General features: G+C 49.3%; 1 protein-coding gene across 1 annotated transcript in view; it reads right to left on the reverse strand.

Moving 5' to 3' along the window:
• LOC144786123 (acyl-coenzyme A synthetase ACSM3, mitochondrial-like) overlaps window positions 1-14298 on the reverse strand; it is a 606835-nt gene that overhangs the window by 80972 nt on the left and 511565 nt on the right. The gene's annotated exons all lie outside the window — the stretch shown is intronic.

Below are 14298 nucleotides of genomic sequence, written 5' to 3' on the forward strand. Positions count from 1 at the left end.
TCTTTGAATTCCGAATTTGTGGGTCATCACAGTAAAAAAACGATTGATTTCCTCGATATAAGGATCACCCCAATCGAGAGTAGACTGGAAACAACCGTTTTCCGGAAAGCAACCGCAGGCAATTCAATATTGCATGCGGGTAGCGCCCACCCGGCAGCCCTTATAAGAAGCATCCCGTATGGGGAATACTACAGAGCAAGAAGAACATGCAGTAGTGAGGAGGAATACGATAAAATCGAACAAGAGATGACCCAAAGATTTATCCAAAGGGGATATAAGCAGAATATCTTGAGAGGGGCGTCCACCAAGGCTAAGAAACTGGTGAGACAAAAGATATTATTTGAACCTTCTAGAACTAAGAAACAACAGGACTTAAATAAACAGCTGAAAGACCAGGTTAACTTAAGATTTATAACCACTTTCAATAGGAAACATAAGGAGATTAGATCCATCCTGAGAAAACATTGGTATCTTATACGAAATGATCCAGTGCTAGGTACGAGAGTGAAACGAAACCCTGAGATCACGTATAGGAAATCTTAATCCCTTAAAGACCTGGTTGTAAGAAGTGAATTTATAGAAAGAAAGAAGGGAAATACTGATTGGCTAAAGCAAAAACCTGGTTTTAAAAGATGTTTTAAATGTAAAGCGTGTCAACATGGCATGAATCGTACTAGTTTTAAAACATCATTTAATAAAACAGTAACTATCAGGAGTGCTATAAATTGTAAAAGCGAATTTGTGGTATATTTATTGCAGTGCTCTTGCCCAAAAATATACATAAAACACAGTTGATGGACAGAATGTAGAACAATGTCATACATTCACCCCAGTACAAGGATCTGGGCCTAAATCCATCGTTTTTTTGCACTCCATACCACCCTGGGTTAGACACTGGCTCAGCACGAGACTCAGCGTGATAACTACAGCTCTCCACCCTGCTTTCCTTTCCTACTAAAGGTATTTTAATAAGTTTGCACTGAACACAAGAGGCAGAAACCTACTTAAGGACATTAATATTGCCACCTTATGGACTACGTTAACCAGCATGCTGGCTGACGGAAAATTAGCCACACCCACTGAGGGCGGAGAAATTCAATAAAAGTAAATTGAATACTAAAGGTGAGCTTCTGATGCCTCTTGTGTAATGAATCCATGATTAAGGGGTGGATGGCCCTGAAACGCGTCGGATCTGGTGATACTCACGGAGAGGGGGTGAGGAGCTGTGCAGGGGCTGGCAGGCCGGATGGCAGAGGATCGTGGTGTGCCCTTTCAGAAGCTCAAGGGCATTTGGTGATTTAGCAGGATGCCAGCCCTGTCAGCTTCGAGCAGCCCACTTGGGTATGAATATGTACATTTTGTTGGGGGCAAGGCATGCGACCCACTGGGGTGAACATTGAAAAACGCACTACAGTTACCAGTATGCAAGTCGCGCATACGCCCACTGGGGCGGGATATTTACATTTGCGCAGGTGGTGCGTTCGCTGCCTTCTCCCTATGCCAGTGAACAAGGGCGACCACACGCCCGAAATGCGTTTGGCTGAAAGACATTATGCGAAGGAGCAGCTGGTCTGTGTATCCTGCATTCTACAAATAAAAGGTTCAACTTGCCGTGGTGTGGCTTCTTCTTTGGAGGCAACTCTTCTTGTTTGTGTTAAGCGGCGTGCCCCGCCGCGAGGAAGCCCCACTGCTATCATGGCGGGCCTGCAGCGACAACAACAAAAGACGCTGCGGGAATGGCAAGTCCGCTTTGTGGAAGGAGTATGGGCAGGATGCCAGCCCTGTCAGCTTCGAGCAGCCCACTTGGGTATGAATATGTACATTTTGTTCGGGGCAAGGCATGCGACCCACTGGGGTGAACATTGAAAAACACACTACAGTTACCAGCATGCAAGTCGCGCATACGCCCACTGGGCGGGATATTTAAATTTGCGCAGGTGGTGCGTTCGCTGCCTTCTCCCCATGCCAGTGAACAAGGGCGACCACACGCCCGAAACGCGTTTGGCTGAAAGACATTATGCGAAGGAGCAGCTGGTCTGTGTATCCTGCATTCTACAAATAAAAGGTTCAACTTGCCGTGGTGTGGCTTCTTCTTTGGAGGCAACTCTTCTTGTTTGTGTTAAGCGGCGTGCCCCGCCGCGAGGAAGCCCCACTGCTATCATGGCGGGCCTGCAGCGACAACAACAAAAGACGCTGCGGGAATGGCAAGTCCGCTTTGTGGAAGGAGTATGGGCAGGATGCCAGCCCTGTCAGCTTCGAGCAGCCCACTTGGGTATGAATATGTACATTTTGTTGGGGGCAAGGCATGCGACCCACTGGGGTGAACATTGAAAAACGCACTACAGTTACCAGCATGCAAGTCGCGCATACGCCCACTGGGGCGGGATATTTAAATTTGCGCAGGTGGTGCGTTCGCTGCCTTCTCCCCATGCCAGTGAACAAGGGCGACCACACGCCCGAAACGCGTTTGGCTGAAAGACATTATGCGAAGGAGCAGCTGGTCTGTGTATCCTGCATTCTACAAATAAAAGGTTCAACTTGCCGTGGTGTGGCTTCTTCTTTGGAGGCAACTCTTCTTGTTTGTGTTAAGCGGCGTGCCCCGCCGCGAGGAAGCCCCACTGCTATCATGGCGGGCCTGCAGCGACAACAACAAAAGACGCTGCGGGAATGGCAAGTCCGCTTTGTGGAAGGAGTATGGGCAGGATGCCAGCCCTGTCAGCTTCGAGCAGCCCACTTGGGTATGAATATGTACATTTTGTTGGGGGCAAGGCATGCGACCCACTGGGGTGAACATTGAAAAACGCACTACAGTTACCAGCATGCAAGTCGCGCATACGCCCACTGGGGCGGGATATTAAAATTTGCGCAGGTGGTGCGTTCGCTGCCTTCTCCCCATGCCAGTGAACAAGGGCGACCACACGCCCGAAACGCGTTTGGCTGAAAGACATTAAGCGAAGGAGCAGCTGGTCTGTGTATCCTGCATTCTACAAATAAAAGGTTCAACTTGCCGTGGTGTGGCTTCTTCTTTGGAGGCAACTCTTCTTGTATGTGTTAAGCGGCGTGCCCCGCCGCGAGGAAGCCCCACTGCTATCATGGCGGGCCTGCAGCGACAACAACAAAAGACGCTGCGGGAATGGCAAGTCCGCTTTGTGGAAGGAGTATGGGCAGGATGCCAGCCCTGTCAGCTTCGAGCAGCCCACTTGGGTATGAATATGTACATTTTGTTGGGGGCAAGGCATGCGACCCACTGGGGTGAACATTGAAAAACGCACTACAGTTACCAGCATGCAAGTCGCGCATACGCCCACTGGGGCGGGATATTTAAATTTGCGCAGGTGGTGCGTTCGCTGCCTTCTTCCCATGCCAGTGAACAAGGGCGACCACACGCCCGAAACGCGTTTGGCTGAAAGACATTATGCGAAGGAGCAGCTGGTCTGTGTATCCTGCATTTTACAAATAAAAGGTTCAACTTGCCGTGGTGTGGCTTCTTCTTTGGAGGCAACTCTTCTTGTTTGTGTTAAGCGGCGTGCCCCGCCGCGAGGAAGCCCCACTGCTATCATGGCGGGCCTGCAGCGACAACAACAAAAGACGCTGCGGGAATGGCAAGTCCGCTTTGTGGAAGGAGTATGGGCAGGATGCCAGCCCTGTCAGCTTCGAGCAGCCCACTTGGGTATGAATATGTACATTTTGTTGGGGGCAAGGCATGCGACCCACTGGGGTGAACATTGAAAAACGCACTACAGTTACCAGCATGCAAGTCGCGCATACGCCCACTGGGGCGGGATATTTAAATTTGCGCAGGTGGTGCGTTCGCTGCCTTCTCCCCATGCCAGTGAACAAGGGCGACCACACGCCCGAAACGCGTTTGGCTGAAAGACATTATGCGAAGGAACAGCTGGTCTGTGTATCCTGCATTCTACAAATAAAAGGTTCAACTTGCCGTGGTGTGGCTTCTTCTTTGGAGGCAACTCTTCTTGTTTGTGTTAAGCGGCGTGCCCCGCCGCGAGGAAGCCCCACTGCTATCATGGCGGGCCTGCAGCGACAACAACAAAAGACGCTGCGGGAATGGCAAGTCCGCTTTGTGGAAGGAGTATGGGCAGGATGCCAGCCCTGTCAGCTTCGAGCAGCCCACTTGGGTATGAATATGTATATTTTGTTGGGGGCAAGGCATGCGACCCACTGGGGTGAACATTGAAAAACGCACTACAGTTACCAGCATGCAAGTCGCGCATATGCCCACTGGGGCGGGATATTTAAATTTGCGCAGATGGTGCATTCGCTGCCTTCTCCCCATGCCAGTGAACAAGGGCGACCACACGCCCGAAACGCGTTTGGCTGAAAGACATTATGCGAAGGAGCAGCTGGTCTGTGTATCCTGCATTCTACAAATAAAAGGTTCAACTTGCCGTGGTGTGGCTTCTTCTTTGGAGGCAACTCTTCTTGTTTGTGTTAAGCGGCGTGCCCCGCCGCGAGGAAGCCCCACTGCTATCATGGCGGGCCTGCAGCGACAACAACAAAAGACGCTGCGGGAATGGCAAGTCCGCTTTGTGGAAGGAGTATGAGCAGGATGCCAGCCCTGTCAGCTTCGAGCAGCCCACTTGGGTATGAATATGTACATTTTGTTGGGGGCAAGGCATGCGACCCACTGGGGTGAACATTGAAAAACGCACTACAGTTACCAGCATGCAAGTCGCGCATACGCCCACTGGGGCGGGATATTTAAATTTGCGCAGGTGGTGCGTTCGCTGCCTTCTCCCCATGCCAGTGAACAAGGGCGACCACACGCCCGAAACGCGTTTGGCTGAAAGACATTATGCGAAGAAGCAGCTGGTCTGTGTATCCTGCATTTTACAAATAAAAGGTTCAACTTGCCGTGGTGTGGCTTCTTCTTTGGAGTTAACTCTTCTTGTTTGTGTTAAGCGGCGTGCCCCGCCGCGAGGAAGCCCCACTGCTATCATGGCGGGCCTGCAGCGACAACAACAAAAGACGCTGCGGGAATGGCAAGTCCGCTTTGTGGAAGGAGTATGGGCAGGATGCCAGCCCTGTCAGCTTCAAGCAGCCCACTTGGGTATGAATATGTACATTTTGTTGGGGGCAAGGCATGCGACCCACTGGGGTGAACATTGAAAAACGCAAAAACGCACTACAGTTACCAGCATGCAAGTCGCGCATACGCCCACTGGGGCGGGATATTTAAATTTGCACAGGTGGTGCGTTCGCTGCCTTCTCCCCATGCCAGTGAACAAGGGCGACCACACGCCCGAAACGCGTTTGGCTGAAAGACATTATGCGAAGGAGCAGCTGGTCTGTGTATCCTGCATTCTACAAATAAAAGGTTCAACTTGCCGTGGTGTGGCTTCTTCTTTGGAGGCAACTCTTCTTGTTTGTGTTAAGCGGCGTGCTCCGCCGCGAGGAAGCCCCACTGCTATCATGGCGGGCCTGCAGCGACAACAACAAAAGACGCTGCGGGAATGGCAAGTCCGCTTTGTGGAAGGAGTATGGGCAGGATGCCAGCCCTGTCAGCTTCGAGCAGCCCACTTGGGTATGAATATGTACATTTTGTTGGGGGCAAGGCATGCGACCCACTGGGGTGAACATTGAAAAACGCACTACAGTTACCAGCATGCAAGTCGCGCATACGCCCACTGGGGCGGGATATTTAAATTTGCGCAGGTGGTGCGTTCGCTGCCTTCTCCCCATGCCAGTGAACAAGGGCGACAACACGCCCGAAACGCGTTTGGCTGAAAGACATTATGCGAAGAAGCAGCTGGTCTGTGTATCCTGCATTCTACAAATAAAAGGTTCAACTTGCCGTGGTGTGGCTTCTTCTTTGGAGGCAACTCTTCTTGTTTGTGTTAAGCGGCGTGCTCCGCCGCGAGGAAGCCCCACTGCTATCATGGCGGGCCTGCAGCGACAACAACAAAAGACGCTGCGGGAATGGCAAGTCCGCTTTGTGGAAGGAGTATGGGCAGGATGCCAGCCCTGTCAGCTTCGAGCAGCCCACTTGGGTATGAATATGTACATTTTGTTGGGGGCAAGGCATGCGACCCACTGGGGTGAACATTGAAAAACGCAAAAACGCACTACAGTTACCAGCATGCAAGTCGCGCATACGCCCACTGGGGCGGGATATTTAAATTTGCGCAGGTGGTGCGTTCGCTGCCTTCTCCCCATGCCAGTGAACAAGGGCGACCACAGGCCCGAAACGCGTTTGGCTGAAAGACATTATGCGAAGGAGCAGCTGGTCTGTGTATCCTGCATTCTACAAATAAAAGGTTCAACTTGCCGTGGTGTGGCTTCTTCTTTGGAGGCAACTCTTCTTGTATATATATATATATATATATATATATATATATATATATATATATATATATATATATAGGCTTCTTCTTTGGAGGCAACTCTTCTTATATATATATATATATATATATATATATATATATATATATATGTTCCCAAAGCTTTTAAGGACCTCACTCCCAGGAGTTCTGTTAAACATAACCTTTATTTCACGGCAGCCTTTTCACTCCAAATTATAACGTTTTCCTCCTGACGCGTTTTGGGGCTCCGCCCCTTAATCATAGGAAGTAGCTGTCAGGTCACGGGGGTGCACCACGCCATTCATCCCATACATAGCATGCCTCTCACAGGTGAGTAGTATTGTGGCATGCTGGGAATTGTAGTGCCGCGTTTATATATCCATATTAATTATCTCCCCTCCAGTGGGGTCCGTTGTTCCTGACATCAGTGTTCTGCTTGAAAACAAGGTCTTAAGCCCTCCGGTGGGCCTTGGGGTGAAGAGGCAGCCGTTACTGCCGAAGAAACTCCACGCTGCAGGTAGGTTTCGGCACAGTTCCAAAACCCGCAGTCCCGCATCTCATTAGGCGGGTGGTGCAATCCTCCACGGCCAGGGTTGCCGTGTGTAATTTGTTCCCAAAGATTCCCAAAGCTTTTAAGGACGCCACTCCCAGGAGTTCTGTTAAACATAACCTTTATTTCACGACAGCCTTTTCAGAGCTATTATAAGGATCGTTCTTCTTCTGTTACCTGCCAAGGACTGGGGACTGCGAGCACTTTCACCCCGGATTGCTCTTCCCTCTACCGTCACTACTCGCGGTACCCGCTTCGCGGGTCCCGCTTCGTTCTGGACCTTGCAGACTGGGTTTCTTGTGACGCTGCTGGGGGACAACCTACCTAACGCCCAAACTCCATCCTGGGGCGGTTGTAGGTGCAGGGCTGCGAGCGAGGGTAGGCGCAGGACTCCAAGTCCCAGGAGCGCCTGCCCGTCTCCATTACCATCAGCTGAGATGCTCTCCCTGCAGGCTCCTCCCCCGTCTCAGCGTTGTTAAAATCCCCTGTGCCTGGGGCCTCGTTGGATCGTTCTTCTTCTGTTACCTGCCAAGGACTGGGGACTGCGAGCACTTTCACCCCGGATTGCTCTTCCCTCTACCGTCACTACTCGCGGTACCCGCTTCGCGGGTCCCGCTTCGTTCTGGACCTTGCAGACTGGGTTTCTTGTGACGCTGCTGGGGGACAACCTACCTAACGCCCAAACTCCATCCTGGGGCGGTTGTAGGTGCAGGGCTGCGAGCGAGGGTAGGCGCAGGACTCCAAGTCCCAGGAGCGCCTGCCCGTCTCCATTACCATCAGCTGAGACGCTCTCCCTGCAGGCTCCTCCCCCGTCTCAGCGTTGTTAAAATCCCCTGTGCCTGGGGCCTCGTTGGATCGTTCTTCTTCTGTTACCTGCCAAGGACTGGGGACTGCGAGCACTTTCACCCCGGATTGCTCTTCCCTCTACCGTCACTACTCGCGGTACCCGCTTTGCGGGTCCCGCTTCGTTCTGGACCTTGCAGACTGGGTTTCTTGTGACACTGCTGAGGGACAACCTACCTAACGCCCAAACTCCATCCTGGGGCGGTTGTAGGTGCAGGGCTGCGAGCGAGGGTAGGCGCAGGACTCCAAGTCCCAGGAGCGCCTGCCCGTCTCCATTACCATCAGCTGAGACGCTCTCCCTGCAGGCTCCTCCCCCGTCTCAGCGTTGTTAAAATCCCCTGTGCCTGGGGCCTCGTTGGATCGTTCTTCTTCTGTTACCTGCCAAGGACTGGGGACTGCGAGCACTTTCACCCCGGATTGCTCTTCCCTCTACCGTCACTACTCGCGGTACCCGCTTCGCGGGTCCCGCTTCGTTCTGGACCTTGCAGACTGGGTTTCTTGTGACGCTGCTGGGGGACAACCTACCTAACGCCCAAACTTCATCCTGGGGCGGTTGTAGGTGCAGGGCTGCGAGCGAGGGTAGGCGCAGGACTCCAAGTCCCAGGAGCGCCTGCCCGTCTCCATTACCATCAGCTGAGACGCTCTCCCTGCAGGCTCCTCCCCCGTCTCAGCGTTGTTAAAATCCCCTGTGCCTGGGGCCTCGTTGGATCGTTCTTCTTCTGTTACCTGCCAAGGACTGGGGACTGCGAGCACTTTCACCCCGGATTGCTCTTCCCTCTACCGTCACTACTCGCGGTACCCGCTTCGCGGGTCCCGCTTCGTTCTGGACCTTGCAGACTGGGTTTCTTGTGACGCTGCTGGGGGACAACCTACCTAACACCCAAACTCCATCCTGGGGCAGTTGTAGGTGCAGGGCTGCGAGCGAGGGTAGGCGCAGGACTCCAAGTCCCAGGAGCGCCTGCCCGTCTCCATTACCATCAGCTGAGACGCTCTCCCTGCAGGCTCCTCCCCCTTACGCTCTTCCTATAATTTACCATTCAGGTGCCGCTGCGCGGGAGCGCGCGGGAGCTCGCGGGAGCGCGCCGGGAGAAGCCCGGGACAAGGGCGGGCCCTCTGTGGCCCTCCGTGGCCTGCAGTGCCGGGCCTGGGCAGGCCCCTTTATTTTTTCCTGCATTTGTTTTGTTATGGGTATTGACTCTGGGTTATAAGTTCACCAGCCACTTATCTGTTTGGTATTAATTTACACACATTTAGGCTTTTGTGTCATTTATTTTAGTGTCATCTGGTTATTGGTTTTTTGGCTGTTGGGTTTTTGGCTAGCATTTGTGTTTTCCATTCCTAGTCAGTCTCCCTCTCTCTAGCGATGTCCACTCGTAAAACTCGTAGCCAGAGAGCTGGTAATGCTAAAACCAAAAAAGTTATTGGCACTCTAGACAACTTTATTTCACGCACTAATTCTCTGATTGATCAGGGAATTTCCCTTATGGAAAGGAGGGTTTTGATGGATCTTGCTCAAGCGAAAAGGTCATCACTTGGCAATATTGCTTTAATTCATTACCCGCTCCAAGGAACAAATAATTCTGCTCCTCTTTATAGTCAGTCAGTTGATGACCAAACCCATGCTACGTGCTTATTATCATTACCTATTAATCCTCCCCCTACGAGTATACCATCTACTGCTATTCCCAATTTAAATAAATCAGTAGCAACAGTGGCAGTAATTCATCGTGATAATGAACCTTTACATGTGGGTGGTTCTGATATTATTATGCCAGCTTTAAATACCGCGAACACTTTAACTGATAATCCTGTTATAATTTCACAAGAGGCCATGGGCCCAAATGTTGGGGAGGCTAACTCGGGTGTTGGGACGGTGGAGGAAGGGATTCTCCTGGCCCCTATCGATCAACTAGAATCTGATATGTTAAACTCCACCCCCCATTTATTATCATTGGGTGTTCCAGATGACATAACGCATGATAGTAGTCTGGCCAGTATCTTGGATATTAGCGGCAGCAATGATTCTTCAATTAACTCTGAGGGAGGGCTTGATTCTTTAATGAATTCCATGTCTACTCTTATTAAATCATTGCTCTTGCCTTTGGAGACTAGGCTTGCTAATCTAGAACATCAACTTGATACTATTCTTTCGCTACAAGATCCCAAGTTGACTCACCCCGCTCCCCGCACCTTAGTGGTAACATCCTCTGTTTCTAACAATGTGCCCATCACTAAAAATCCACCTACGGGGGCTACCTCGGTACCTTCAACCGGCCCGCCCAATACTTCACTGCTGTCGAACAATATAAAGAGTATCAATAAACCCCCTACCTCCACATGTCCCAGTGTTGTGAAGAGAAAGGTTCCTAGTATTCCAGCTCCTATTATTCCCCAGCCACAGCCTAGGAAATCCAATACACGACGAAGTATCAATTTACCACCTGATGCATGTCCGTTTGTGGTTGTTTTGACTGGCATTCCCGAACTGCCCACGTCTACTTCTGAGCCTTTCTGGGCAATTAAAAATAAAATATGCCATTGGCTAGATAAAAATTACCCGCCACCTCCTGGTTTAAACAAGAACATACTTATGGTAGAGAGGGCCCCTTGGGTAGGTGGGAAGAAGAAAAGTATAAAGGGCGATTGTGTCGTTATCACGTTTGAGGACCCACGATTGGTGGAATTTATCTGTTCCTTTCCTCCATGCGATAATAAGTCGGTGATATCAGCTAAACCATTGTCTTTTTTTTATGCTCAAGAGGGCCATGAGGATGTCAGATGGAGTTGGTTGAGGCCGGCCAACAAAGGGCCAGGGAGAGGGAGTAATGGGAGCGTTAAGTCTACCTACCAGAACCCCCAAAAGTGGGGAGTGGCTGCTGAGGAGGGTTGGAATTTAGTCCCTAGGAGGAAAGGGCATCATTGGATGGGTGATTCCCAGCTGAATGGAGAAGGGTGGGGTCCGCAGCTTAACTATCCCCTATTCCCTTGTTACAACCGTTTTAGTGGGTTGAAGGGGTGGACTGACCATCATCCCAGTCGCCTGAAGTTCCAAAAGAGCGAGGGGTGCTTACTCTCCTGGGCACTGGTCTTATTTCCAACAACAGGGAGGTACCACCCAATCTAGATAGTACCAGTTTAGACATACTGGTAGGGGACATTGATACTTTGACATCTTCGAAAGATCCCTCATCGTCCCCTTCCCCTATCAAAATCCTGTCTTGGAACATAGCAGGTTTAAAGAAAAATCTGTCTAATCCTGCTTGGAATAATTTCCTAGAGGATTATCATATTTGTATGTTCCAAGAAACCTGGTGTGTTCAGCCAGAATATAAGCATGGTTATTCCACATTCTTTGTTCCTGCGATTCTACCGGGGAAGGGGCGTCCATCGGGAGGTTTACTTATCTGGATAAGGATAGATTTGAATTGTGTTGTCATCGTTAATCACATCCCCTCTAACGACATACTGCACATCACTGTTAAAAGCCAGTCTGGCAAAAATGTCCTGGATCTTTTTTGTGTTTACGCCACAGGTCTACCGGGTGGTCAATCTTCACCCACACTGGAGTTGCTAGATAATAGGCTATCCTCCCCCCCCCCCCCAAATCTTCAGTACTAGTGGGGGGTGATTTTAACTGTACCTTTGAGCCCCTGGATGAGGAGGACCTCTTGGGTTCTCATAACAAACTAGGGAACCAGTTTATCCCATCTTTAACTTTGGCTCCAATCAAGAAGTGGTCTGCTAGAGCTATTCAGCTAAATGCCCTGGTCTCTGCCCACGACCTATGGGCCCTAAATGGTCGTACTACATCAGATCGTATGGGCGCAATGACCTTTAATCGAATAGGCTGCCCTTCACAGATTGATTACATCCTTTTAGATGTTTGGTCATGGGTTAACCTTGTGGATATGAAGGTCTGCCAGAGGATTGACAGCGACCATAATCCCCTTTGTATGGGTATGTTTTGGGGTGATAATTTTGGTAACAGCGTTCCTAATGAGTTGATTACCAAAGAATTAGTTCCCTCCAACTGCAACCGCAGGCTCAAATGGAATGTAGTCAGGTGCGATGAAGGGATACTTGATAATATTAAAGCTCTAGTTCTGGCTGCATCGAGTGACTTATCACCAGTTACCCCAACTCTCCTCCATTCTCGAGGGCCCACGACAGCAGCCAAGTATAAGAACCTAATAGGTGAGATTAGCACGTTTTTTACAAAAAAACCAAGGGCCACCAATTGACTAAGCACACCCAAAGGAAGGGTAACCCTTGGTATACAGTCTCCTGTAGGGAAAAAAGAAAAGTCATTTCCTTGGCCATAAAAAACAAGGACACATTAGCTGCTAGAATTGCAAGACAAGACTATCGCAATAGCATTGCGAAAGCCAAAAAAGAATGGGAAGAGGAACATTGGCAGGCACTAAAGGAAGCAGCCCACGGGAAAAACGCCACTGTGTTCTGGAAATTAATAAATATCTTTGACAGGCGTGGTGCTGAGCCTATTCCAAATCACATCACTGAGTGCCAATGGCACTCCCATTTCTCCAAGTTATATGGTGAAGGTAGCCCGGAAGTTGTGCCAGTTTCTCCCGCATTAGATACTGGTTGTTTGGTCCAACCAAATGGAGACATTATAAATGAGTTGTTTACGCCCCGTGAAGTCCAGGATGCTATCCATAAAATAACTCCGGGTAAGGCTCCTGGCCCGGATGGAATTCCGGGGGACTTATTGTTGCATGACCCCATGGTCTGGGCCGATTTTATTGTACATATTATGAATCTCATTCAGTCAGGCCACCAAGTACCTGATTCGTGGAAAGGAGCTGAAGTTGTTACTATTTTTAAAAAGGGTGAGAGAGAGGATCCTGCCAACTACAGACCAATTAGCTTAATTGATGCCATTCAAAAAGTAGTTGGCAGGGTCATCATAAATCGGATTGAGTGCTGGCTAATGGAAGATAACATTTTGTCCCATTTCCAGGCAGGTTTTAGAAGTGATGTAGGAGCAATAGATCAGGTTTTTAGATTGTGTGCAGTTTTTTGGAAAACAGTGTCAATAGCCAGAGGGAGTCTTTACCTGGCCTTTATAGACTTAAAAACTGCATTTGATGTAATACCCCGTGCCAAATTATGGGATGTTTTATTGGATATGGGATTCCCATCCTATTTGTTGCAATTCATTATTAAACTACACAAGGGTACTTTTGCTAGGATTCGGTGGGGGACGCAGGGGCAACTCACAAAGAGTATTCCTGTCAACAGAGGGGTGCGGCAGGGGTGCGTGATGGCCCCCACTTTGTTTTCTCTCTTCATAAATGGAGTAGTGAATCATCTACAAGAGATACCGGCAGATGCCCCCATTATTGCCGGGGAGAAAACACCATCGCTCCTCTTTGCCGACGACACCCTTCTGTTATCTAAAACCCCCAAAGGTCTCCAAATCCTTCTTGATCGTTTTAGTGTTTTTTGTCAGGAAAGGGAACTTACAATAAACACTACAAAAACGAAACTAATGGTTATGACCGCTAAGAGAAATCATAGGAAGATACACTTGTTTTTGAATGGATCATCTCTTGAGGTAGTGGAAGAGTTTGACTACCTCGGGGTTAGAATTAACAATAATATGAAATGGGAACCCATATAAGTAAAATGATTTTAAATCTTAAAAGAGTTTCTGGCACTATTTTAAAGAACCAGCGCCTCTCAGTGAGTAGACCAATAGCCCCCGCCCTGTCAGTTTATGAGGGAAAGGCAATAGCCTCAGCGGTCTATGGTTCAGAAATATGGGGCATTGAGAATACCAATGCCCACGTGCTATCTGAGAATAAGTTCATGAGAGATTTGGTTTCGCTTCCAGCCTCTACCCCATTGAAACCATTATTTGCAGATTTGGGTAGGAGGTCCATTCGGGACATTGTCCAGCTACGTCCTCTCTTATATTGGGTGCGCCTTAGGAGAACTCCCGAATAAGCTAGTTATGCTATAGTGTTTGATGAGATATTAAAACTAAATACCACGGGTAAGATCAAGTGGCTAAATGTTTTAAAACAACTTACAGCTAGCGTGGGCTTAAGCGATGCATGGGCTTCCCAATCCCCCCCACCCAAACAAATGGTAAAAAAACTTTATTGGGACTGGATAGAGGCTAAGGCTTTACATAACCCAAACTGGGGGCAACTAACTGAGAACTTTTTTTCCCATAAGTGCACTACAAAGCTAGAAATGTTTCTGGACTTTATCCAGATTCCCCGGGATAGGACCCTTTACCTGAAATTTAGATATGGTACACTCCCCCTCAAAAATTTTATGTATAGATGGGGTAGAAGGAGGGAAGAGGACAGAAAGTGCCTGGGCTGTACCTGCCCAGAAGAATCATTAGGTCATTTCTTTTTTGCCTGCAAAGCATATACTCTAGCCAGAAACAAATGGTTAAAACCTGTATTAAAGAACCTTGGAGTCAGGGACTATAAATCAGCCCTACGTATCATCATCTCCAATACCTCCTGTATGGTCACTGTTTGTGGGGTTGCAAAGTTTTTATCATGTGCCTGGATCATTAGGTTAAAGTTGTTAAATAAGGTGTCT

The sequence above is a fragment of the Lissotriton helveticus genome, chromosome 10 (assembly GCF_964261635.1).
Source record: "Lissotriton helveticus chromosome 10, aLisHel1.1, whole genome shotgun sequence".
Taxonomy (NCBI): Eukaryota; Metazoa; Chordata; class Amphibia; order Caudata; family Salamandridae; genus Lissotriton; species Lissotriton helveticus.